The 22,509-nt window shown below is 48.5% G+C and overlaps 1 protein-coding gene across 4 annotated transcripts in view; it reads left to right on the top strand.

The window, feature by feature from the left end:
• The first annotated feature begins 309 nt into the window (after positions 1-309).
• Positions 310-22,509, top strand: part of PACSIN2 (protein kinase C and casein kinase substrate in neurons 2) — a 79,784-nt gene continuing 57,584 nt past the window's right edge. For 2 of the 4 annotated variants that reach the window (XM_066590360.1, XM_066590357.1), the window contains exon 1: positions 20,265-20,474. The gene's annotated coding sequence lies outside the window, so the exon portion shown is untranslated. Of the gene's footprint in view, positions 396-20,264; positions 20,475-22,509 lie in introns of those variants that run through there. The other 2 variants (XM_066590358.1, XM_066590359.1) reach the window with 2 other exon arrangements.

Raw genomic sequence — 22,509 nt, 5'->3', positions numbered from 1 at the left:
TTAATTTGAACACACATTGGTGTAACTGCTTGGCATTACAGTGGCACCCTGGATGATATCATTATGGAGGCACTCTGCCTATTCCAGACTGTGGGTGCCCTCCGGACATCATTACAGGTTCATTACACTGCTTTCTCCTCCCCCAGTCATTGTGAAATCCAGTGTAAGCGTTAAGAATCACGTGACTGCGTTCCAGTCTTTCTATCACATGACACTTCGAAACGAGGCCTGGATATACTCAGCACCGCCTTTAGCATGACGTCAGGGGCGTGATTTAGTGTAAGCCAATCAGCTTCAGGTAGTCGTGGTATCTGGGTGTGGCCGGGGAAGGCTGCAGAAGCTCCCGCCTGACAGGGAACCGAGAGGGCAGCGGTGGAGCCGGAGAGCAGCGGCAGGTACTGCGGTGTATGATGCGTTGTATGTAGTGTGCTCCTACATGTATGTTTAACCCTCTGTGCGCCCTCTCTATGAGCTGTGCCATATGCTGGCTCTGTCCCCTCCATTCATACATCCCTCTATTTATTATGTATATATTACCCTCGCTATCCCGTATCTGTGGCTGGCAGGGCATGCTGGGAGTTGTAGTTCTACCTCAGCTGGAGACCCACCGCCTCCATATCCCAGGACTGATTCATTGACCGCCAGATAATGAAGGTTGTATGATGGCGGCGCTGTGTTACGGCTCGTTAGTATCATTACCGCAGGATTGTGTCCGACACGTCCGTCCCGGTGATGGGAATCTCTGCTCTGTACCTCCATGTTTATGATGTGACAACCGGTGTGAATGTAGCAGAGCTGGGATGGTTCTTCCACATTACCGGAATATGGGGGTACTGTATGATAATCATTGTAGCCCTGTAATAACAAACCCGGCTCTGCTATATCGGGCACTATTAAACTGCATTATACTCCAGAGCTGCACTCACTATTCTGCTGGTGGAGTCACTGTGTACATACATTACTGATCCTGAGTTACATCCTGTATTATACCCCAGAGCTGCACTCACTGTTCTGCTGGTGGAGTCACTGTGTACATACATTACTGATCCTGAGTTACATCCTGTATTATACTCCAGAGCTGCACTCACTATTCTGCTGGTGGAGTCACTGTGTACAAACATTACTTATCCTGTACTGATCCTGAGTTACCTCCTGTATTATACTCCAGAGCTGCACTCACTATTCTGCTGGTGGAGTCACTGTGTACATACATTACTTATCCTGTACTGATCCTGAGTTACATCCTGTATTATACTCCAGAGCTGTACTCACTATTCTGCTGGTGGAGTCACTGTGTACATACATTACTTATCCTGTATGATCCTGAGTTACATCCTGTATTATACTCCAGAGCTGCACTCACTATTCTGCTGGTGGAGTCACTGTGTACATACATTACTTATCCTGCACTGATCCTGAGTTACATCCTGTATTATATCCCAGAGCTGCACTCACTATTCTGCTGGTGGAGTCCCTGTGCACATACATTACTTATCCTGTACTGATCCTGAGTTACATCCTGTATTATACCCCAGAGCTGCACTCACTGTTCTGCTGGTGGAGTCACTGTGTACATACATTACTGATCCTGAGTTACATCCTGTATTATACTCCAGAGCTGCACTCACTATTCTGCTGGTGGAGTCACTGTGTACAAACATTACTTATCCTGTACTGATCCTGAGTTACCTCCTGTATTATACTCCAGAGCTGCACTCACTATTCTGCTGGTGGAGTCACTGTGTACATACATTACTTATCCTGTATGATCCTGAGTTACATCCTGTATTATACTCCAGAGCTGCACTCACTATTCTGCTGGTGGAGTCACTGTGTACATACATTACTTATCCTGCACTGATCCTGAGTTACATCCTGTATTATATCCCAGAGCTGCACTCACTATTCTGCTGGTGGAGTCCCTGTGCACATACATTACTTATCCTGTACTGATCCTGAGTTACATCCTGTATTATACTACAGAGCTGCACTCACTATTCTGCTGGTGGAGTCACTGTGTACATACATTACTTATCCTGTACTGATCCTGAGTTACATCCTGTATTATACTCCAGAGCTGCACTCACTATTCTGCTGGTGGAGTCACTGTGTACATACATTACTTATCCTGTACTGCTCCTGAGTTACATCCTGTATTATACCCCAGAGCTGTACTCACTATTCTGCTGGTGGAGTCACTGTGTACATACATTACTTATCCTGTACTGCTCCTGAGTTACATCCCGTATTATCCTCCAGAGCTGCACTCACTATTCTGCTGGTGGAGTCACTGTGTACATACATTACTTATCCTGTACTGCTCCTGAGTTACATCCCGTATTATCCTCCAGAGCTGCACTCACTATTCTGCTGGTGGAGTCACTGTGTACATATATTACTTATCCTGTACTGATCCTGAGTTATATCCTGTATTATACTCCAGAGCTGCACTCACTATTCTGCTGGTGGAGTCACTGTGTATATACATTACTTATCCGGTATTGATCCTGAGTTACATCCTATATTATACTCCAGAGCTGCACTCACTATTCTGCTGGTGGAGTCACTGTGTACATACATTACTTATCCTGTACTGACCCTGAGTTACATCCTGTATTATACTCCAGAGCTGCACTCACTATTCTGCTGATGGAGTCACTGTGTACATACATTACTTATCCTGTACTGACCCTGAGTTACATCCTGTATTATACTCCAGAGCTGCACTCACTATTCTGCTGGTGGAGTCACTGTGTACATACATTACTTATCCTGTACTGCTCCTGAGTTACATCCTGTATTATACTGCAGAGCTGCACTCACTATTCTGCTGGTGGAGTCACTGTGTACATACATTACTGATCCTGAGTTACATCCTGTATTATACCCCAGAGCTGCACTCACTATTCTGCTGGTGGGGTCACTGTGTACATCACTTATCCTGTACTGTGTGGGGTGGGTGGTGGTAATGTACGTACGCTCAGTATATTTGGCTGTCCTCTAACCCTTCCCCGCCGTGCGGACCAGAGATTCCAGCACATGGAGCGGTGCTCTTGCAGTGAAGCCTGGCCGGGCGGTGGTGACGGTGTAGTCAGCAGCATCTCCCCTCCCAGTAACGCTGTAAATTGTGATTCATGTTGGTTAGCAACTGGTTGTAGGAGGCTGCGCTCGGCACGCCTCTCCATGTTTCCTCGCAGGGAGTGATGTCACCATCTTGGTATGAGGAGGCTTCCCTGCGCTCTCCCTCCTCGGCTGGCACACATGGTGCCCGGCTCCTCCGTGTTTATGTGCCTGTGGTTTATAGGGTATTTTCCTGTGTTTGTAGCCTACGAGCCCCGCAGAGCGCCCGTACAGGAGCGTCCTGTAGGTACGAAGGGCGACACTACAGTACATAAACCAGTGCAGCCCTGTGTATACACTGTATATATGGCGCCTGTCAGGGGGGAATATAGATCAGGCAGCAAGTGGTCAGTCCTGTTGATGTGGTGGAAGCGGGAAACCTGGGCAAAAGTAAGGATCTGAGGGGCAAGGGCAAAGTGGTGATGGGCAGACGACTGGGCCTGAGCGCCTCCAGAACGGCCGGTCTTGTGGGGCATTCCTGGTATGTAGTGGTTAGTATCTACGAAAAGTGGCCTAAAGAAGGTGAGCTGGCAACGGGGCGTCGGGTGCCCAAGAAATATGGATATGGGGGTGAAGGATGCCCATCTGGTCTAGTCCCACAGAAGAGTGACTGGAGGATGAATTACTGACTGCTGGTGATGATAGGAAGGTGTCAGGTCACAGCGGGCATCACAGCTGGCTGTATATGGGGCAGTGTACCCACGTGACCCCTGTCCACCATCAAAACTGCCTACAGGGGGCATCAGAACTGGACCATACAGCAATGGAAGAAGGTGGTCTGATGAATCGTGTCCTCTCTGACATCATGATGACGGCCAGGTGCGCCACTTACCTGGGAAGAGATGGCACCAGCATGCATCATGGGAAGGAGACAAGCTGGTGGAGGCAGGGTGATGCTGCGGCAGTGTTCTGCTGGGTACTTGGGTTCCCGGCATGATGTGGATGTGGCACGTACCACCTTGCTAGCATTGTACAGACAAGTACCCCCTTCATGGCACCGGGTTTCCTTAATGCCACAGAGCAGTTATGTCCTGGCGTTCCGGGGTTTGTATGGAGTGGGACCAGGATCGGGTGACATGTGACACCGGGCGGGAACAGCCGTGATCAGCATGAACGCGGCTGTTAACCCTTTAAATGCTGCTGTCTGTTTTGACAACGGCATTTAAATACCCCAACTGGTATGCTTAGGTTCGAAATTGAACCCTAGCGATGGGATCGGGAGGTGCCAGTCGGTTGCCACGGCTAATTACCTATCAAACCATGCCTGTCAGAATGCATAGTAGAATGTAATACTTTGGTATTGCATTATACTCTATGGGCGATCAGGTGACTCAAAGTGCTATATACACTGAGTATCGTTATAATCGTACTGACCGATAGACCAGACTTGTGGGACTCGCTGCTGATGCCTCATGCGGGCACCACAGGACACTTCGGAGGTCTCCTGGAGTCCGGGCTGTGGCGGCTCGCTGCTGTCTTGGTTGCCTGTTTGCTCCTTCCTTCTCACCTGATGTTTCCGGAAGGCATCGGACTGATGGCTTACTACTGATCACCAATCACCTTATTGATGGCGTTCCTCGGCTGTCGGACCTGCGTGTGCCCCGGTTATTGAGGGGTTAAAGCCGCCTGTACGCTGTGTGACCTCCGACCATCGGGGGTGTAATCCGGAGATCAGCTGTCTCCCGGCCGCTCTTCCCTCGGGCTTTTTTCCTCAAACACGTTTATTTGCTTTACTAATGCAATTAACTGGCGGGCGCGTAACGCCTGCGACGGGTCGTGTGATTGTGGTGTCGCCTAGTGTTCGCGGAACTAATTCCCCAAAGAGCAGGGAAGCAAGCTGATTGAAGTGGGAGCGGCGCTCGGGTAAGCACTGCTGTCACTTTCGTCATTCCAGGTGCCAGGCTACCTGATTTTTGCCGCTTATCGTCTTCACTTGAATGAGACTGGGCTGCCGTCCAGCTACGTGACTGACGAACATGGCGTCCCAGGCTGAGAAGGACGCCCGAGCACTGTGGCCTCTTCCATCAGTGGAGATCCTGAGCTGTGGACCCCGCTGTCCAACCATTGATGACCCATCCTGAGGTTGACTGCGCACACCGCCGCTCCACTTCGTTCATTGGGACTGTCCGGGTATGCGGAGCGCTTGAACCTGGTTGTCTCCGACAGTCCCGTTGACTTGAATGCACGTGGTGGACCTCCTCTAAGGTCATCCCGGGACGGCCAGGATCGGTGGGGATCGCTAGTTACAGGACGGCGCCGCTTAATGCGGCTTATAGCTGATTTGAATGGCTGTCCGATCAGATAAAATAGCGTTGTCCTTGTTTCTCTTAGCCCCCCGAAGAGCAGCCCCCTGCGCTGTAGCGGCATCCACCACGCTAACCGGTATCACGCACGTATCTAGTATCACACACCTGTTGTTGTAATAACTGGAGCACACGCCGCTGCCGCTCAGCAGAAAGAGCTCCTCACGCAATAGAGAATAATGGCCGCTCGGCTGCGGTTCGATTCCTTGTTCTATGGCGGCGGAGTGCGCCCGCGTATATAAAGCAATTATATGCATTGTGTTCTATGTGAAGAGCCATTACACATCCAAGAGGAGGGGAAAAAGGAGATTCAGAAATGTATGCAGCTGTGGTGCTATTGTCTTCTGGTGTCATTCATATATGTAATCACTAAGTACCTGCATAGAAATTGAAAGGTAATCTGAAAGTGCCATCAAGGTGGCATTATAGTGACTTCAAAAGGGGCAAATAACCAGCGGTCCCAACCATCTAAGGGCCTCCACCACCCTCCTAAGTATGACTCGCACAAAGACACTGGTTTCTGCTGCTCTGCTGGCAGAGTCACTGTGTACGTACATTACTTATCCTGTAGTGACCCTGAGTTAGATCCTGTATAATACTCCAGAGCTGAACTCACTACTCTGCTGGTGGAGTCACTGTGTACATACATTACTTATCCTATACTGATCCTGAGTTACATCCTGTATTATGCTCCAGAGCTGCACTCACTATTCTGCTGGTGGAGTCACTGTGTACACACATTACTTATCCTATACTGATCCTGAGTTACATCCTGTATTATACTCCAGAGCTGCACTCACTATTCTGCTGGTGGAGTCACTGTGTACATACATTACTGATCCTGAGTTACATCCTGTATTATACTCCAGAGCTGTACTCACTATTCTGCTGATGGAGTCACTGTGTACATACATTACTTATCCTGTACTGATCCTGAGTTACATCCTGTATTATACTCCAAAGCTGCACTCACTATTCTGCTGGTGGAGTCACTGTGTACATACATTACTTATCCTGTACTGATCCTGAGTTACATCCTGTATTATACTCCAGAGCTGCACTCACTATTCTGCTGCTGGAGTCACTGTGTACATACATTACTTATACTGTACTGATCCCGAGTTACATCCTGTATTATACCCCAGAGCTGTACTCACTATTCTGCTGGTGGAGTCACTGTATACATACATTACTAATCCTAAGTTACATCTTGTATTATACTCCAGAGCTGCACTCACTATTCTGCTGGTGGAGTCACTGTGTACATACTTACTGCTCCTGAGTTATATTCTGTATTATACTCCAGAGCTGCACTCACTATTCTGCTGGTGGAGTCGCTGTATACATACATTACTGATCCTGAGTTACATCCTGTATTATCCTCCAGAGCTGTACTCACTATTCTGCTGGTGTGGTCACTGTGTACATACATTACTTATCCCAAGTTACATCCTGTATTATACTCCGGAGCTGCACTCACTATTCTGGTGGTGGAGTCACTGTGTACATACATTACTTATCCTGTATTGCTCCTGAGTTATATCCTGTATTATACTCCAGAGCTGCACTCACTATTCTGCTGGTGGAGTCACTGTGTACATACATTACTTATCCTGTACTGATCCTGAGTTACATCCTGTATTATACTCCAGAGCTGCACTCACTATTCTGCTGCTGGAGTCACTGTGTACATACATTACTTATACTGTACTGATCCCGAGTTACATCCTGTATTATACCCCAGAGCTGTACTCACTATTCTGCTGGTGGAGTCACTGTATACATACATTACTAATCCTAAGTTACATCTTGTATTATACTCCAGAGCTGCACTCACTATTCTGCTGGTGGAGTCACTGTGTACATACTTACTGCTCCTGAGTTATATTCTGTATTATACTCCAGAGCTGCACTCACTATTCTGCTGGTGGAGTCGCTGTATACATACATTACTGATCCTGAGTTACATCCTGTATTATCCTCCAGAGCTGTACTCACTATTCTGCTGGTGTGGTCACTGTGTACATACATTACTTATCCCAAGTTACATCCTGTATTATACTCCGGAGCTGCACTCACTATTCTGGTGGTGGAGTCACTGTGTACATACATTACTTATCCTGTATTGCTCCTGAGTTATATCCTGTATTATACTCCAGAGCTGCACTCGCTATTCTGCTGGTGGAGTCACTGTGTACATACTTACTTATCCTGTATTGCTCCTGAATTACATCGTGTATTATACTCCAGAGCTGCACTCACTATTCTGCTGCTGGAGTCACTGTGTACATACATTACTTATCCTGCACTGATCCTGAGTTACGTCCTGTATTATACCCCAGAGCTGCACTCACTATTCTGCTGGTGGAGTCACTGTGTACATACATTGCTTATCCTGATTGTCGGGGTCCCGTGTGCGGCTGATTCAGAGTTGCTGAAACTGCAAGGACCATTTATATATAGCCGGCTCTCATTCAGCGTGACGCGCTCGCTCTGGTGGGGGGTGACCGGATTCACTCTGGGACCTTTTTCCTCTCTTGAAAGGGGAAGTCTTGTAATTTGGTGACTTTGTAGCAGTTAGTTTGGGTTTTACTTTGTTTCCTTGACAGACATTAAACAACCCCTATCTTATCCTCTCGGGTCACTGGAGATCTTGTTGTTGCTGAACATGTGAAACTTTGTTCTTGTAGGAGGCTATGGCGTCCCTCTTAAAGGGGCAGTGCACCCAGGCCCAGCGCTGTCCGCTCCATGTGCAGCAGTAGTTCTAGTGGCGGCGTCATCAGGACCCCATTTGGGCTAATGGACCCCACAGCGGTGGATAACTGCTCCATAACTCAATCGTTGATGTAGAATTACCAAATAGCCTTGGGGGCTACCTTTTTGTAAAAAGGGGGCGCTAGTCTTCAAGGGATCCTATTACAGGAAAGTTCTGCTGTAACTGAATGCCCGCCATTGTGATAGAAGTAGAACGCTATCTCTACGTAGATGACGTCCTCCTTAAAATAGGAAGTGGCGTTACCGCGGGGGACGGCTTAGGAACGCCCCACACGGTAATGGGGTTAGGCAGGTCTGATAGTGACCAACCTAGATGTATGGCACTGCGGGGTTGACCTTTCCAGCGCCCCAGATTTTGCACTATGGGAAGCAGTGGACCCCAGTTGTCTATAAGGCGCTGTGCAGGCCAGGTGGTTTCATACTGGTAGGGTGGATTCTCATGCCATGGGTTGGGTCCAGTGGTACACCTAAACACATCATTGACCGGCGCCTGCTACGTGTTACTGCTTGGTGACCACTTGGTGTCCTTCATGGACTTCATGTCCCCCACAATGATGGGATAGTCCGGCAGGATAATGCACGGTGCCATCGGGCCTATGTTGTCCAGAAATGGTTGGAGGAGCATTCTGGAGAGTTCATACTAATAGTGCGGCTGGCACGGTCACCCAACATAAGCCCAAGTGAGCATTTATGGGATAGTCGTCTTCCATCCTCTTGATGTCACGTCGGGTTGCTGCACTTCACCAGACTAAAGGGGTCCTATACAATTTTTTTTTTTTTTTTTTTTTTTTTTAAGCCCCTGTCCCATGAGTTTTGGCACATCAGTGTACTGGATAATTTATGTCCTTTCAGGGCCCTTGAAAGCCTCCCCACCCCCTACCTCCCTCCCGCCCCATCTCTATGACCCCCGGCATGTTCAATGAACAAGCAACTCATCGTTTTGAGCTTTGCAGGTAAGCCCCTTCTTGTGCTGTGGTCGCCCGTCCGCTCTCACACTTCTGGATGCAGCCTGTGGTTGTGACTCAGTGTCTCGCTTCCCCTTCTCTCAGCCTGTAGACTGATCAGTGGACGGCGTGACCGAGCGTGAATATTACTGCCGCTTCCGCCATTATTTTCTGCGGCGTGCGCCATAGTTGATCCCTCGTATTCACCATTGATTTCGAGCCTCCTGCCGTTATCCCTGCAGGCGGGTGGTTGCTGCAAAGAAACTTTGTCCAGGTTTGTTCTCCATCCTTCGCCTTCCCTAAAACTTAGCGGTGTGGACGGGGATAAGCGGTTTTGGATACTATTGCTGACGCTGATCTGCAGCAGTATGAACTGACCGCAAAGTCCTAGCTATACTATAGAGCTGTTGTGGACTACTGCACCCATCGTGTGTTCATGCCTGTCGAGGCATGCTGGGAGTTGTAGTTTAGTGATAGAGCTGCAGGTTCTGGTACACTGTTATAGAGTCCGTACTATATACATCAGGACCCGGTGAGGCGAAGGGTTCCCCAACCTCCGCACCCTCCCATCCTCATGTATGTAACCTGTGAGGGCATCTGAGGAGACCGGACCTTTAATTGGATTAATTACTTAAAAATGTTCAATGCTAAATCCCCGTCCAAAGATTACATATGGCGGTGTATGCCACGACAATCATCTTTACTGCAGGTGGAAGCGTCCGATAATTCAAAGGCCCGGCCATGTAATCTACACTATCCTACACCTGAGGAAGAGTCACAAGTAGCATTTATTCCCATATGGTAATGCTTCCTGGGGCTCCTTTGGCCCTAATGACATTGGATACTCACTGTGGCATACTTCCTACGAATGTCAGATGACTTCAGCTGGTTTTTCCCTCCATTCATCCTGCAAATGACTCGTGAGCTCAAACCAAAATTTTGAGGCCGCTATGTATCACTTACGCATTGGAGACAAGTCTGGGGAGGTGTGAGACCTTAAAGGTGCCCCTACCGCTACCCCCGGGCTACATGGCGACTTCACATACAAGTGACGCAACCTATTATTGTATGTAATGGCCCTTCACATATTCTGCCCGCGATGCCCTCCTTGTGCTGCTGAGATTAGGTTGGCACTATTTTCGGCAGCTGTAATCCCATTTGCAGTACTTAGCCCTCTGAATGTTCTGTCAGCTGTTTGCAGGCGGGTTTATTTATTTATTTTTTTTCCCGCGTAGCATTGCAGACCTTTCCTGCAGCAGTACGGAGTCGCCAATGACACGGGCATCGCCTTACAGTCCCCGCGGGCGCCGTTCATCACTGTAGGAGTCAGACAACGTTCTGTTTAGTGTGACATTGTGCCCGGAGGAGCCATGAAGCTCTTGCCCATAACATTCGCCATTGTCAGGCAGGGCAGGGGTTAATGGTGCGCCAGTTATCTGCAGCGCCGTATGCCTTCAGATTGTTTTATACACCGAGGAGTAATGTCTGCCGTCTGATCCTCACTACTGAATAATGTCGTTATGTGCGGGAGGTCATAGAAAGCCCATCAACTACACTCATTGCCAAAAACCAATTCCCCCCCCCCCCCCCCCCCCCCCCAGAAGTTGTCGGAAGGAAGGAAACTTTCTGTGTGATTGGAACATTGTTAGACGTGATTACAATATCAGAGCAAAGGGGGAATTTATTGTGGAGAACCGACCGCTTGTAGGGAGGCTCTAGAGTATCGCCTCTGGCTTGGATACAAGATGTGATACGGGCATGGAGGCTCTAGTTCCCTGTTGTACCGCCTCTAGCTTAGATACAAGATGTGATACAGGGTGCATGGAGGCTCTAGTACCCTGTTGTACCGCCTCTGGCTTGGATACAAGATGTGATACGGGCATGGAGGCTCTAGTTCCCTGTTGTACCGCCTCTAGCTTAGATACAAGATGTGATACAGGGTGCATGGAGGCTCTAGTACCCTGTTGTACCGCCTCTAGCTTTGATACAAAATTTTGTATGGCAGGGAAACCCCTTCCATCACTTCAGGGAAGTAGGAATTTGTTTTTTTTTTTGTTTGTTTTTTCAGCCCCATTGAAAACAATGGGTGATGCTTTCTGAGGAAACGCCAAAAGATGGGACAAGCCACTAAAATCACTCGTGTATATGACCCAATCTCGCGCACTTTTCTTGGCCGTGTCAAAGTGGCCTTAGGAAGAACCCCAGCTGGAGAGCCACAGGTTAGGGTCGAGTGAAACTCATCGATTATATTGTTATACTCTGTGGTAAGAAACTTGATCAGGATCATAAAAACATGGCTGCGTTCTTCAGCGCCACATCCGTCCATGGGTTGTGTCTGGTATTGCAGCTTGACTCCATTGAAGTGAATCCGACTGAGCTGCACTACCACACGCAACCTTTGTGAAAGTGTGGCATTGTTTCTGCAAGAAAGCCACCATGCTCTTACAATGCTGGACAACCCCTTCAAGTCCAGCGGGCGGTCTCCCTTCATGATTGACAGTCTTGCATGCGTTGCGCCCATTAATGAGGTTTGCCCACCTCTCCGTTTCTCCTGTGTGGAGCAGACATACAAGATGTAATGTGGCCATAGAGAACCTTGTGAGATGCACCGCTTGTGTTTGCTAAACACCATATTATTGCTGCACCAACACAACTAGAATAAACCTGATCCGCAAATAGTGACTGAATCATATTTTGGCTGAGCGCTCCCACTAATGATGAGATTGGCACAACCGAGTGCGTCATCCTTGATGAAGGACCAGAGAAGCTCAGCCGATTCCAAAATTTCTAGCTTCCTTCTACTAAGAGTCTCCTTTTATAAAGTATTAAGGGGGTATTTACTACTGCTGACCTATCCTCAGGATAGGTCACTAATAGTTGGTTGGCGGGTCTGCCAATTGGGATCCCCACCGATTGGCTGATCCTGCAGTCCACTGTCAGTGCGGTGGAGCTGGACGTCCTCATCGGGGGTCAGACCCGGGGAACTGTAATAGCAAGGCTGTGCTCCTATTGAAATTAGTGGGAGTGAAGCTTTCTAATTACACTTTTGGGTCTGACCATCGATTGTGGACATCCACCAACAGGCCTAGGGATCCTGAGTGTTGCGCCCCTGAGGATAGGCCATCCATCGTAAAAGTTCCGGAATACCTCTTTAAGCTGGTCTCATCTGGCATACTGGTCCTAGTTGTTACAACACCTTCAACCAAAATGCTCCCCCCTCCCCAGTGGTTCTTCTGAACCAAACTTTTTTGAATGCCGTCGGGCTTCCGTCTGTTCTAACCCCTGTGTCGTGGTCGGCACTCCTGCCTGGAAAACCCGTTTAACAGTGGTTGGATGTAGGTAGCCTCAAGTATTTTGGCGTCTTGAGTCATATGTGGAGGTCGGGGGTCTCTTGTCCCTGTTCTAGCTTGAGAGCAACTTACTCACTTTAGTAATTTCTGTGGAAGAGACTTAGGAAAACTGTTGACCATCACCCTCTCCCATAGAGAACCCAAGAATCAAATGGGTGGACCTTGAAAACAAGCAGGTTTTGGCATCTTATCTGTAGAGCGTTGACCAAATATTTGTGGTCGCCTCTCTTTTGAAATCAATGGGAGTTATGGAATCAGATTTTCTGCCAAGTTTTCATTTCAGCAGAGAGAGAAATCCTTTTTTTTTTTTTGTATGTTTCGAATGGGGATTTTGGTTTCAGAAGCCCAACCTATTTGACTATTAAGAGGGTTGTCTGAACCGGATCAGCCTTCTGTGTATGCCCTATTGAGGCACGTAAAAGTCAAAAGTAGGGTAAACTTTGTTTGGTAGCACGCCTTCGTGATTGGACACTGTCATATGTATGGACACGCCCCCTACTGGTAACACCCAGTTGTCACTTGACTCATACATTTCCAGGGGGAATAGCAGGGGGCTACACAACATGCTGGTCTAAGAAGATGGTCTGCGGAGAATACAAGGTATTGACTCAAACATGCATGTTTCTATGGTCCTCCAGCCTGTTTTTGGCGCTCCAGTTGGCAGATTTGTAGCCGTCTGTCCCGTAGAGAGGACTCTAAATGAATTTCGCTCTCCGAGAAGGAGAATCCCCTTCATCTGGAGAGGAGCCGCTACCTCTGTTGATAAAACTAATATAAGGCACGTATAAAAGGCGCTCCTTGTTCTTGGCTAGTTTGCATTCGGCTTCCTTTCTTCTCCTCGGCTGGTTTGATGTATATCTGCTTCTCTTGAAAACTGGAACAGCGTTTGCCAGAGGCGGCGCGTTGATATAACTTGAATCTTTTTCAAGGCTCGATAAGAAAAGAGACCCTTTCATGAAAGTGTTGGGAGACGCGCGGATGTAAATACAGTTTTCATGCTTGGCATGCGATAACGCTGTGCACATCGCCGGTCAGTCCACGGAGCCGGCTCTAGCATCTGCCTACTGCAGCCGGTATTCTTCATATGGGCCGCCATCTTTATGATGGACCATAGAAATATGCCACTTGACGTCTGTAGAAAGCTAAATGGCAACTCCTATGGGCATTGTCAGGACACACTTGGTGGCCACTGACCCTTTAGTGATTGGTGCTACTTCTCTTTATGGAAACTGGAGTGCGGCATAAAATCACGTGACAAGTTCTCCATGGATCAGTTTTAGTGTGAAGCCACGTTCGATGGGAAAATTCAGCGATCGGAGCGACTTCCTCTGAGGCCCGGTCAACGGTGCAGGACTAGCTGGGCCAGGAATTTCGCTACCGACCGCGGTGGGTTTTCTCATGCAGCTTGTGGAGAATATACAGAGAATGGGGTGATCGAGGAAAAACATCCAGTGAAAAGAACCTGTGGACGGAAATGGCCCATCGACGAAGGGTCAGAGAAGGATGTTCGAAGTAAGTTAGTCTGAATGCACAATTCGGCATTGCTTAGATTTGGAAGGCAAGCCTACAGCCCATTGGTGTTAATATGGCTGAGGGTGTCTGGTGACCTCCCAGATGTACCAGATTTCCTATGGATTCCATCTAGAATGGCAAGATCAACTCCTATAAATATACACTATGTTGCCAAATGTATTGGAACCCCACCAATCCTGTGTTCTCAGGTGAAGAAGATATACAGATCGGATATGTGAGTATTGGGTATAAAGTATCACACAGGCATATCCCAGTACGGAAACTATCAGATGTCACCAGGTGTAGAGCTGACGACTGGGTCTTGCAGGTGGGATGTCACCAGGTGTAGAGCTGACGACAGGGTCTGGCGGGTGGGATGTCACCAACCAATCAGTATTGACATCACAGCTTCTGGACATTCCAGAGTCCACTGTTGGCCATGTAATTGGGAGATGGACAGCATCCGGTGTGTGCGGTACAGCCACGTTCAGGGAGACCTCGTAAACTGACAGAATGTGGACAACGAAGCCTTGTAGGAGCTGTGAAGACATCACACACATTGTCTGGCCTCCCTCAAGTGGTCTCATAGGACATTAGACATCTATTAGCAGCAGAACCATTCATAGGAAACAGCATGTGAAGGGTTATCGTGGACAAGCGGCTGCACACAACATCCCAGCAGTGAATGCACAGCGGCGCCTGTGATGGGGCTTGGAGTGTCGTTCTTGGATGTAAACGAATGGAAGCAAGTGTTTTGTAGACTGATGAATCACAGTACAGCATCTTCCAATGGGATGGAAGCACTTGGGTGTAGCAGTTGCTGGAAAGCGGTTTCTAGATGACTGCATCGTCCCAACAGTGAAGGTTGGTGGAGGTCCTGTTATGGTGATGGTGAGAGGTGGGGGAGGGGGGGGTGCTGCTGGGAAAGACGGTTATGGTGAAGTCAACCCTCAACACCAATGGGTACAAAGACCCCTCGGACAATGTGGCATCACCTACCCTGAGGCAATACTCTGGTACAGCTCCTTGTCTCTACGACATGACCGGGCACCATGTCGTACGGCGCGCAGTGTGGAGGTTTGGTTGGAGGAGCTGAATGGGTGGCCAATGAAGTTTGCAGACAAAGTCTGGATCTCAATCCCATCTTTGGGACGAACTAGAACACCATATCCGTGCACGCCAATCACCCCCACATCACTATGTGAAGCTCTCCTCAAGGAATAGAGGTACATTCTTCCACACATCTATGGGAATTTTGGTGGAAAGTAGCCTAGGAGGGTTACATTGAGGCCAAAGGCGGCCCAACACCGTGCTGAAAAATGTGAATAAAGTTGACTTTCCTCACCCCCTATGTATGATCCAATACTTTTGTCGACATGGTGTATAGGAGACGGTGTGCAAAAAGTATTTTTCTATTACAATTCTGGAATCGTAGTTGCCCAATTTAGCAGGACCAAACTGTTGCCACCCGTGGCATGGGACCACCTGACTGCCGATGAAATGTGATTTTGGAAGATATTCCCTATTTTCTCACCTTTTCACCTGCTTCCAAGTCTCTGTTTCTTCTAAGGAGGCTGCCGGTGCTCGCTGGAGAGTTATCCCGCAGCCTTCGTACATTATTCACATAGTTAGTAAAATATTAAGTGCATGCCTCGGCTTCTTATCCTGGAGTATCCGCGGTTGTGAAACCAGCTCCAGGGTCATGAAGGGGTTCTCCCTCCCTCGCTGCTCACAAGAGCGTTCAAGTTTAATTTTTACCCTGTTAAGGAGTGCGGCTCAGCTTCATACACTTCGGTCACTGACTATTTAGTGGACAGCGTGTCTTATATTGGAGGTGGGCCAGCTCCGAGTGAGACAAAGCTTCTGATCCCATCTAATCTGTTATGGTTTCAGGACTTAAATTTGACCATTATATGTAATATTCTGTGTCAGGTGTGTATAGGGTTTGGAAGCATAGGTGTAGGTGCACAGGTGTGTATAGGGTTTGGAAGCATAGGTGTAGGTGCACATAGGTAGTGGTTGCACTCGGTACCTAAAGGCCCCTCTATCTCATAAAAAGATATAAGGCCATGGTCTTGTTGCATATTTCTCATCTGGGGTTAAAGAGAACCTGTCATGATCTTCGAGCCCCATAAACTACATTACAGTGAGTCTGGGGAGTAGGTTTTGATACTCGCCGAGCGCCCCCACAAAGTTTCACGCATGCACATAGCATGACTCTTCTCGGCCTGCTCGGCGCACATGCTGTCATTCATCTCTATGGGGGATTGGCTGCACAGAGTGGGCTATGAAGAGTCATTTGGCACCCGGTGAGTATCAAACACTGCTCCCTGTTCCCTGACCTTTGACCCCCATTATATAGTTTTATGGGGCTCAAAGGTTAGGACAGGATCTTTTTCAAAGGTGACCATGCACATTAGATGAATGTTGGCCAAACCTGCTAATTTTGGCAAGGCCAACCAACTAACGTGTACGCTATTGTCCTGGCTTTTCCTGATGACTGGGGAAAGACTGGTTGGGCATGTTGAATTTCAACATGTCTGATCCTTTTGCTCTTGGGGTCAGTAAGCAGTCTCCAGAAGATGCTTGGTGAATGCTTATTGCTCCTTGTGGCATTTGCAGTTGCCTGTCTTCAACTAGGGTGACCACTTCTGTAGACCACCTTCATACTTCTCTCTTGCTGGTGCGACTGGTGGGTGATCACCGTTACAACAGTGGTTGATGCCCAGCCACCCTGTACTCCAGGATGGCAATGCTACCTATCGGTGAGCCAGCTGTGGAAAGATGAATGGCAAACCTCTTCCGTAACAGTGGCCTTATTGATGATCCCACTATGACATGGCTGAAATTAGATGGAGAAGGGTGACTCGATTAATGCAGATTGAGGCACTGAGGTAGATTACGCATCAGCAACTTTATGGAAACCTTCAATGACTCTAATGGATAACTTGAATTGGCTACGATTACCTCTGTCGTGGCAAAACCTGTAATGTGCTGTATTACATAATTGTATGATATTGCCCATATACCGCCAAATGCAGATTTTGGGATGCTGAGGTTGAGGGCTACATCTAGCTCTTCGTTTTACCACCCAGACTTGCCTAATGCGATAATCGGAACAAGTTGTTTTTGGCCTCATGGTCATTAAATCGGCAGTCGGATATTCCATTGGTTTGGTTATAAAGGCGGAGATATAGAAGATGGCTCTTCCTTGCAACGACGCCATAAACTTGCATGCTCGGGCCGAGGGCGATAATTGGACCTCCTCCGAAACTAAGGACCAGACATGGTTTAATCCAGCATGCCCTGTTCTTCCTTCTCCCGATATCTACCATTATGGTGGTCTTCTAACCATCCCCTAGACTTTAGGTAGTCAGCTGATCCTGCCCCCGAGATCTTTCCAAAGTTGTAAAGACCAACCTTATCTTTGACTACTACCCCTGGAAGCCTCCTTTACATTGGCAGAGGTATTCTGTTCATGCTTCAATGAGAAATGCCGTGCGGGAAGCAGGATACGTAAATGACGGCTAAAGCATCCGATGGGCAGGTCCTCTCCAGGGTCCGGGCTTGCTTTTCCCGCTTCTTTGCCCCTCCGGCGCATGCACAGACTCGCTGATGGCTGTCCGCATCCTACGCTGGATGCACTAGGGTGGCACAGGAGTCGAGCAAGACTCGGAGAGGTGGATTTAGATATAAAGGAGGTGGCGTGAGCCCGGACCAGTGGAAGAGATCGATCGGACGGTTTAGCTGGATCGTTTGGTAGAGTTCTCCTCCTCCATCTGCTAATACAATTAGCCTCACCTGGTAATCTAGTGACGGACTTCCTTCTAAGGCTGATGTGGTCACAACATCTTCCACCTTGACTCCCAGTCACACGTCTGGGCAGGTTGTGATATCGGTAGTCACGTGTTTTCGGGTCCTTCCATGTGTTCTATTATCAGGCCTGCCTTTCCTGGGAGTGCCGGGTCAGTGGGTGTGGAGGATTTAATTTTGGAATCGTTAATTATAATTTGTTTTGAACTCTTTGTACAATAGTAATGGAAGCCTCCACGTTATAGCAGGGCCGGGCCACCCTAATAATAGTTATTTGACATTGGTGCTCCGGATTCTCCTAGGGCTGTGGTGAATAGGTCACGGATGGAATTTACGAGGTTGGTGACATGTTTTAGTTTTTGACCAGTGGTTGGCCACATGTTGGTTCCTTACAGTCTAATGTTTAGTTGGGTGAATGGTAGCCATAAAACTAGGCGTTAAAGGGGTTGTCCAGTTGTGAACTATTGCTGGTCTATCCTTAGGACAGCCTATCAATAGTAGACTGGTGGGGGTCAGCCACTGATCAGCTGTGCAGGAGTAGTGGCCAGCCCGGGTATTGCAGGCAGAGTTCACATTCACTTCAGTGATAATGCTGCCTGCAATACCAAGTCTGGCCACTGCAGTGGTTACAGAGCTGTGTGCTTCCTGCAGAGATTGGCTGAGTGAACAAGTACTCCGTCCTTGTGAACAGCCTATTGGTGGGGCCTGGGACGTACTATTGATGGCCTATACTGATGACAGGCCATCAATAGTGTATAACTGGACAGTCCCTACTAAAGAGCAGTCCCACGGTGATTGAGCTTGAACGGGTTGTGTAAACATGCATGTATGTAGCCAAGTTGTGATTTATCACCTGGAACAATGGACTGTTTCATGCCCTTCCTAAGATGTTGGGGAGATATGTATACCGTAGATATATATAATATAGCATGCACTGGTGTGACTACTTCTGCACACTCCCCTTCAGACAGACCGCTTTGCACTGAGGCCGTTCTGTGTTGATTTGGGATCTGAATGTGTTTTCCCACAAACAGCCCCTTTTATTAGCTTGTCAGCCGCTCCGCAGACCTGCGCCCAGCGCTTCCTCGTCTTCGCCGTACGGGATAAAGGTCCCTATTGTGGTGACATGTTTATAGTCGCTGCGATGACTGACTACTAAGTTGTGTGTTACCATTACTGCAATCACAGAACAATGTACAGTAAGGACCTTGTCCGGACGGCCAACGACCTCTCCTCCAAATACAAAGGTTGGCTGGGGTGGCACAGTGATTGTCACCTCTGTGCCCTGCGGCTGGAAGGTGATCTTCTGAGAGGGTGCAGTCAGTAAAGACCCTTTCACCCACCCCGGAATCCGTTTGCCTGTTCATCGGCCCATCTGAACATGCCGACAATCGGCCAATGACCGAACAAACTCATTTGTTGGCTACTTAGATATTTCATGTGGGCATAGACCTGCTGGCCTGTGGGCAGCACATCCTTTCCTGCCGCCCTCTATTGTGTAAACTGGGGGATATGTCTCTGACGCTCACTGGTTGGCAGCACATCCTCCCTATGTAACCGGGACTGTGCAGTCCACTAATGTGATCTGTATTGGGACTAACGATGATTTGTCCCCCTAGCGGTAGTTCTCTGCGCCCTTTACACGACGCGATTCTTTGCCTGTTGTAGGAAGCGATGCTCAACCCATAACTTGTCGATTGGCTGACCAGTACTGTAGGGACTAATGATTCCCCCCCCCCCCCCCTACAGATGACAACACATTGGCCAGCTTGTATGTGGAAGGGACACGGAGGTCAATCTATTGCCACCCCTGCCGACCTCCGTGCTCAGAGAAGGTTTATTCCAATTGGCTGAGGGCACATCCCCCATTTACACGGGGAGATGTGCCGCCTCCAAGCAGGATCTACTATGTTGGCATAGACATGCCCATCAGCCAGCAAACAAATCTCTTCTCGTTCTTCGTCTGATTGGCGCCGTATTCAGACTGGTTGATCAGCGAGCCCAAACGGCCATTGGCCGGTTCATTGGACCGTCTGAATAAGCCACGGTCAGCCAATGAGCAAACTGATTTTTTTGTATTTGGATATGCGTGGAGCGACATTGATAAGAGGGGGGGATGTTCTAGAAAAAATAACCCTTTAGCCGCGCACAAAAACATAAAATTTAAAATTTTCACAATTTTTTTTTTCCATTTTTTTTTTTTAATGTATCCAATAGTAAAGCTCTCAATAGTAGCTCTCAAACGTTTTCAATAGTAAAGCTCTTACAGCCGTCATCTCTTCCAGATTTTCCCCGGAGCCGTGTACGTTGTAGATTTGACGTGTCCCTCTACCTGTGGAGGGGAGGGCGCTACTGCCTCTGCTGCAATATGTAAACATGTCACAGTACTGGCAGCAACAGCGGAGGGGAGGGAGGAGGAGGAGGAGGAGGGTGCGGAATTCCTGCTGCAGTGTGCAGGAATGACCTTACCCTGAGCTTGCAAGGATTTCGGCTGCACACACAGGAAATGATGAAACGGGCACACTGAGGATTGTACGCTGGCGGATGGAGAAGGTGACAGCAGCTGTGCAGGAATAATACCGGTCCTGGCAGGCTGAAATGCCAAGGATGCAGCGAGAGCAGCACTGTGCCACCACCATCACCAGCAGCCGCCGTCTGTAAGTACCCAGAGCCTGAATGTCACACGCTTGTCCCCCAAGAGCAGCGCTGCCATCTGCTCCCCTATTATGTATCGTTCTGCACAGGTCAGGTGTAACCCCCCCCCTCTAATCTGTCAGTAATTCTCTCTAGTTGGTGTTTTAATCCCCCCGTCTCGTATCCAGATGCAGGAGAAGTGGGCTGAAAATGTGCATCGAGAGATGCAGCAGAGCTGGTTAGGTGGTAGTAAACGCTGCCACCAGATGAAGGATTCAGTATTGCTCCGTCTGTCTTTGGGTGGGGGTGGAGTGATGTGTGTACATACTTGCATACCGTGTGTGTACATACTTGCATACCGTGTGTGTACATACTTGCATACCGTGTGTGTACATACTTGCATACCGCGTGTGTACATACTTGCATACCGCGTGTGTACATACTTGCATACCGCGTGTGTACATACTTGCATACCGCGTGTGTACATACTTGCATACCGCGTGTGTACATACTTGCATACCGCGTGTGTCCACGCTCAGCACATATGTACAACCTGGCTCGGCATGATGTGCAATCTGCTTTTCCATAGCACTGCAAATAATGCTATTACATTAACCATAAATGCTGCAGAAATGTGGAACTCGGCTCTGCTACATCTGCATAACGTGTAACGAGTTTATTTCGATTGCTGCAATCTGTAGCGAGACGAATGAGCTTATCGCCCCGCTTGGGCGCAAGGACTATTGATGTCCTGCTGGAGCATGACCGTCGGAGCCAAACCCGATCTGTCAGAAATCCGCACCCTCGGAAGTCTCACAGTGATGGTTGGCCGTAAATCTAAGTGAAAAACGGAGCAGGGAAGAGGTTCTTATTTTTCATAATTTTTTTTTTTCTTTCCCGTTGTAAACAGAGAGGTCTTTTATATGGGGGCGATGTGATTGGTTGGAGGTTCCCCCCACGCGTCACCTCTCTGGAGCTGATGAGTAATTGCAGTTCTGGTCTCCATCTGCTCGGTGTAGGTAGTGTGAAGGAATATATTATGTGCACCGAGGATCTGTGAAGGTAAACACCTCAGAGGACGGAGGGGTTGGGGTTGGGTTCCTGGACTGGTCCAAATGTTCTTCTCTAGGTTGGCCATTGACTCCCACTCATCAGCCATAACATTAATGCACCTGCCTAATATTGTGCAAGTCCCTCGTGTTTTGATGTGTCGAGGCCTGGACTCTGAGTCCAGACCGCCGTCCTCCATTGCTCTATGGTCCCGGTCCGGCTGTTTGCTTTCAATGCACCCAATAGTCGTACCATGTAAAGGTACCTCAACGCTTCTGCGGGACTGGACAGACGGGCAGCCTTCACCCTCACACCCTGTTGCCCGTTCACCCCTTATCCTTCCTTGGCACACTTCTGGTAGGCACTGACCGCTTCATACCTGGAACACCCCACAAGACCAGACATTCGGAGATACTCTGACCCGGTCGCCTACACGTCACGCTTGTCGGAGTCGCTCAGATCCTTACATCTGCCCGTTTTCCCCACTTTCAATACATCGGCTTCTACAACTGACAGATCACTACTGCGTAATTTGTCACATAATGCATGTATACCACATGATATATCTCGCCCCTGACGGGCGCCATTAGTTACCATTGGCAGGGAATGTGAATAACCTAGATTATATTGTGACAATGTTGTGATCAATGTATATTATGATTTGGTGCCGATACTTTAGAAAACCCCTCAAATTGCCCCCTTACAAACACTGTGTGTCATACAATGGTCGAAAGGGTATTACTGTATCTTGACGCCACCGGAAGCTAGGCTTCTGACAGGAGGAACGCCCCTGTCACAACCCTAGCTCTCGATTGGCTCAAGAGGTGAAGGTCCTGGAAGGAGCTGAACTGCATTACGAGAAGCAGGCTCCAGCACTGTTACCGCAGCTCACCACCTGTCCCCCGGCCTCGCCGCTGCGTGGCGTCAAGATACAATAATACCGTTGGAAAGCTTGCAAAGTTCTGTAACTTTCTAATACACTTTTATGTAACCATACTTTGCCATTTT

Source organism: Eleutherodactylus coqui, chromosome 2 (assembly GCF_035609145.1).
Source record: "Eleutherodactylus coqui strain aEleCoq1 chromosome 2, aEleCoq1.hap1, whole genome shotgun sequence".
Taxonomy (NCBI): domain Eukaryota; kingdom Metazoa; phylum Chordata; class Amphibia; order Anura; family Eleutherodactylidae; genus Eleutherodactylus; species Eleutherodactylus coqui.
This window is presented reverse-complemented; position numbering and strand designations above follow the sequence as displayed.